Below are 5,849 nucleotides of genomic sequence, written 5' to 3' on the forward strand. Positions count from 1 at the left end.
TGGCAAGCTCCAACAGCGGTGGATGGGCCCCTATAAGGTACTTGCCGTCAACCCTAATGGCTCTGTCCAAGTGCAGATCGTTGATGCCTCTGATGATCCCTTTCTGATCAATGGATATCGCCTGAAGAAGTACTTCCCTCCTTGGGGATCTTGACAATTACGGTCATCTCATCCTTTTCCTCGTTGACGCGGCACTGTCACTCTTATGATGCTATTTCTGATAGATGTTCTTCAGTCACTCCTGATGAGATGGACGCAACCCTTTGTCCCCTCAACTCCACCTTCCAGCCTTGATCTCTTATCCTCTATTTTCCACCAGCGACAATGGCGAGGTTGGTTCTGATACATGGTCTTTCTACCATTCCCTTGTTTAATTCGAAAAGAAAAAAAAAGAAAAAAAAAAGAAAAAATATATATACATATCGGTCATGGGAGAAAAGAACTTAGGTCCCTGTCATGCCGACCTATTCTTCGAGAAAAGGTGGAAACACCCTCGGGAATAGGGGGAAAAAAAAAAGAAAAAAGAAAAAAAAACAAGATAAGAAACACAAATCTGTTATGAGAGAAAGGAAGCAATTCCCTGTCATAGCAGGCCTCGTTCCAAGAAAATGTGGTAAACACCCTTGGGCGAGAAGCTGGCTGTGGAAAAGGTGGCAACACCCAGCAGTCCAGAAAGTGGATTCATTAATTGATATCCCTAGGATCCAATTCCGAAGCTACCTCCCTTGGTATGCTGTGTCCTGGGTCTTTCTGCACAGTGTCTACCTGTCCTCTCGCAGACGACATGTCCTATCTAACACAACGTTCGATTTGATGGCTACCTCCCTGGGTACGCCTCTTCAACAACTGACGACGCGATCTTCATCGACAAACAATCAAGTAACGTGAGCTTTCATCCTAACCGGATGGGGAAGTGAGTATGGTTGCCCTCTATAATTATCAATAGAGCATTAGACAGAGGGTGGGGCGAGAGACCAGTCTTTTCCCTTCAAATCAAATGAGAGGTGAGAAGTGTGAATGAAGTGTTGCACGCACGGGATGGGCTTCTCAATGCACAAAGCACAATTTGTTCTGTGCACTGCACTATAAGGCTCCCTGGCCTTCCTTCTCGCACGGTATGTCGGCACAGGGCGGGATGCACAGTTGCACCATCAAATGCGCACAAGGCATACAACCTTTGCACAAGTGACCGTGAGGATTACATCAACGGGTTTCAGGAAAAGGCTGCCCTTCTGTATTTATCACGAGAGCGTGAGACAGAGGGTGGGATGAGTGTGACTGGAGTTTCTTCAATCAATTACCGAGAGGTGAGATTGAGGGACGTTATGACACTTGGAGTCAGGTATGTTCCCATTTCCTTATGCACCCACGGGATGGGTCTCTATTCTCATCATAGGACACGTCACCCTGTTCTGTACACTGCGTTGTAAGGCTCCCTTGCCTTCCTCCTTGCACTTATGCCAGACGGGTTGGACGCACTAATGCACCATCAACTGTGCACCTTGGCATACTCCTTCTGCACCATTCCCCTGTTGATTTCTAAACCGGGTATGAGATATGGGTTTCAATCATTCTTCCTCGAGTGATATTAGTCCTGGGGTGAGTGACTGTTCTTTCATTTCATTTGAGTGATTGTGAGTGGAGTGTAATATTCCTCGTCATCGATAAATTTCCTGCGCTTCCTTCCACCAGCTACCTCCCTGGGTGCTGCCGCGTGGTCCCTACCATGAAGGACATGTACAGCGACGATGCCTTGGTACCTCCAACAGCCGACAACAACACCGGATGTGCCATTGACAATCACCCTTGATTCTCAAACAACATGGGCCAAGTTTTTCTAACCCTACAACTTCTGTTTCTCCGTGATGTTCATGTTTTAAGTGTGGGGATGTTAGTGGATGGTCTGTGGCATGGTCCTAGGTCCCTGTTGTTCGGTTAACCCTCTCCATTAAGATCTTAATGGGGACGCGTCCCTGCGCGTCTACATTGCATACCCTTCTGCATATGCCTTCACCTGCTCATGCCTTTATGCCATGACTTTCTTTTACCCTAATGGGGTCCTTACCACCCACCCGTTTATGTTCCACCCACCCTTGGGGCTGTTCCCTTGCAGCTTTCCTTCATTCCCTGCTTTTGAGGTCCTGCCAGGTGAATGCATCCTATGTTCACCGAAGTCCAAATCCAACCTTATAGCCCTATTCCTCCCTTTGAACTGACCATTTTTCCTTTTTACCTACCCCTTTTCCGATGTACGGTTTTTGAGTTATTAATTTTTGAAGCATTTTGCATAAATTAGACGGTTTTCCATATGAACGTGTTTTTCCTTCTTCGGAACTGTGATCTGATGTCATAGCCTTGACAACCACTTTTCCCCTGACATTTTCCCTTTTTACTCCGAGTCATTCTGATACACGGTTTGTCCATTATTAATTTTTCGGTTTTTTACGACTTTTTCATGCGTCTTTTTGATATTTTTCCATGTGAACCTGCCCTGTTTGCATCGGAATTCCAATTTGATTTGACAGCCGTGTCCCCTGTGCCTTCTCCCACCTTTTTCCTTTTTCCTTCACCCTCTTTCGACTTCTGGATTTTTTATTATTAATTTTTAAATGTGTTTTCGGGCGTCTTTTTGGAGTTTTTCGCATGTGAACCCCTCCTACTTCCACCGGAACTGCAATTTAATGTAATAACCCTGTGCCACTCCTTCCTGCGGCCATTTTTCCTTCTTACTGCATGTCATTCCGGTGCACGGTTCATCCGATATTAATTTTTGATCCCATTTTTGGGTTTTTTTGGGTTTTTCCCACATGAATGCATCTTATCTCTATCGAAACTATGTTTTGATGTGATAGGATTGTCGGGCACATCTTTCTGCACAATTTTCCTTTTTTCTACACCTCATTCCGATGCACGGATCTTCCGATATTAATTTTTACTTGCGTTTTTTGGTTCGTTTTTTGTGTTTTTTGCACGGGACCACCCTTTATCCCCCCCCCCCCCCCCGGAACCTCCGTCACATATTTTCCTTGTTTTCCCCCTGTCATCTTGCCCACTTTTTGTTTTTACGCTATTTCGTTTTGACATCCGGATTGGGAGTTATTAATTTTTCTTTATTTTTATGAGTATTTACGCGCTCCGTCCCGCGCGTGAACGCGCCTTTTTTCAATTTTACGCTTCTTAACGCGCCCCGGTCGTGTTCGCGTGCTCCGTCCCTGCATCTAGGCATCCTTTCCCTCCCATCATCGCAAATTTTTTTTACCCCTGCCCCGCGCATGCGTGCGGGACAAGGGCGTCTCACCTCTTCTTTTGTTTTCCTTTTTTTTAAAATTAATTCATTCATTCATTCATTTTTAATTTATTTATTTATTTTCACCCTCCCCTCTCCCCAACGGACACCCTCTCCCCCCCCTCTCAACTGCCCTCCCCTCTCTCCTCTCTCTCTCTCTTTCTTTCTCTCTCTCCCTCCTTCCTTCTCCTCCCCCACCTCCCCTCCTCCCTCCTTCTCCTCCCCCGTCTCCCTCCTTCCTTCTTCCCTCCCACCTCCCCTCCTCCCTCCTTCTCCTCCCCTGCCTCCCTCCTTCCTTCTTCCCTCCCACCTCCCCTCCTTGCTCCTCCCGCTCCTCCTCCTTCTGCCTGCGCCCTGCCGCCACGCCGCTAGGACGTCGCCCTTGCCCGGGCCACGAATCGCCGCCGCCGCCGAACCGCTGCCTCGTCGCCGCCCTCCGCCTCCTACTCGAGGGAACACCGTCGACGCCGCCGAATCGCCAACCGGCCGCCCGCACCTACCGGTTGCCGCCTGGACGTCGCCGCCCTCCGCCTCCTACTCGAGGGAACGCCGTCGAATCGCCGTCCTGCCGCCCGCACCTGCTCGTCGCCGCCCTCCGCGTCCTACTCCAGGGAACGCCGTCGACGCCGCCGAATTGCCGCCACTATCGAACCGCTGCGCCGTCGCCGCCCGCTGCGTAGCCACCGCCGCCCGCCGCGCCACCACCCCCTTCTCCTCCCTCCTCCTAACTAACCATTAGGTTAGTTACCCTAATTTCTGTTGAGTTACCCTAACTTGCTTTAACTTAATGAACTTAATTAACTAATCTAACTAACCCTAGTTAGGTTAGTCCCCACTAACCCTAGTTAGGTTAGTCACCCTAACCCTAACCCTAACCCTAACCCTACTTAGGTTAACTAACCCCCTTTAGGATAGTCTCCACTGACTTAGTCCCCCTAACTGACTTATCTGACTTCACCTAGACTAACCTAGTTCCATTTGACTAAGCTGACTTGCCTTAGTCTGACTTACATGACTTACACAGCCTACCAGGACTTAGCTGACTTAATTTGACCGTACTTACCAGACTAAGCTGATTTTTCTGATTTAACTGATTTAATTAATTTATAAATTAATTTTCACCTCATAAAAATTCCAAAAAATTTCTAAAAATTCCCTTTGCTTTTTGTCAATTTTTGGAAATTTGACAGCTGGAAATTTCCCACCCCCACATTTATGAAAATTCTATATTTCCCAATTTATCCCAAAAATTACCAACAAATGTAAAAATTCATTTAAAATTGGTAAAAAATACCCAAAAATTTTCTTAAAATTTCCCCTAATCCCCCTTGACCTTTTTTCCCTTCATTTTTCACTTTAACATATTTTCATACATGGAACCCCTATATTTTTTATATTTATAGCAAAAAAAAACCCAACAATAAAAAATTAACCATAAAAATCCCCATCTTCTTTTCATACCCTAAATTCTGGATATTTCCTCCATGGCTGTATTTTCATTTTTTCCCTTCATCACATATTCATGTGCTCTATATCTTGATTTCATTATTATTATTATTATTATTTACAAAAAAAACAAACAAACAAACAACACAAAGCCCATTAACAAAAAAAAAACAACAAAAAAAAACAACTACACAAACAAAAACCACCTCGCATATGTCTCAAGGTCATGTCGAATTTTTTCTAGGCTGTGGTTTGCTTGGGGTTAGTTGGTCGAGTCACGTTTTATTGTTTTGATTGTTCTCTTATCCTTGGATTTTTGTCTGTTGCTTTGCAGGCATTCTCCTTGATTGTCTGTGTTTGTGGTATGTGTGTAACCATCTGAATGACGTCTTCTCACGCTCCTCCCCCTATCCAGTACGTCCCCTTAGTTAGTAGGGATTACTCTTCCCTACTTACTTTTGAGCCTCTCACGAAGGCGAGACTCGCTGCTTTTGTGGCTACTTCCTTTCCGTTGCTTCCCGAGGATCCATCATTATGTGATGAGTTTCTGGCCTCTTACAGCAAGAAGACAGGACTAGTCCAGGGAATTTCTATGACTTTGACACCTCGAGGCCTAGGGAAGGCTTTGTCTCTTCCCTCCAAAGGTGAACCTTTTGTTACCACTCGTCAGCTTTTCTCTAATGACAAGATTCTGAAGCTGTTGCAAAAGCAAACAAGGGAAATGCTGGATGTTAAGAAGGTGATCAACTCTTCAGGAGTTTCCTTTTCTATGATCACTGATCCCGTATGGAAGATGGTCTGTCAGTTTCTCCAGGACAGGTTTATGCCTGCCAAAACGCCATCCCAGTACTTGTCCAAAGAGCTTTTCACAGCTTCTAGGATGGTGTTGAAAGGAGTTGCTATTGATTGGAGCACTTACCTCCTCACTAAAATGGATCAACATTTCGTCAAAGTCACCAGGGGTAATGTTACCAATGTCACATATGGATCATATTTGTCTACCTTCTTGACCTATTCAGGTTTACAGAAGACTGTGCCTCCACCTCCTCCATCAGATCCCGTACCTCCTCCTCCTCCTTCAGATGAGTCAGAACCTATTGACATAGAGGATGATGAT

Source organism: Lygodium microphyllum, chromosome 14 (genome assembly GCF_053477565.2).
Source record: "Lygodium microphyllum isolate KBCC chromosome 14, Lygodium_microphyllum_v1.1.10, whole genome shotgun sequence".
In the NCBI taxonomy this organism is placed as follows: domain Eukaryota; kingdom Viridiplantae; phylum Streptophyta; class Polypodiopsida; order Schizaeales; family Lygodiaceae; genus Lygodium; species Lygodium microphyllum.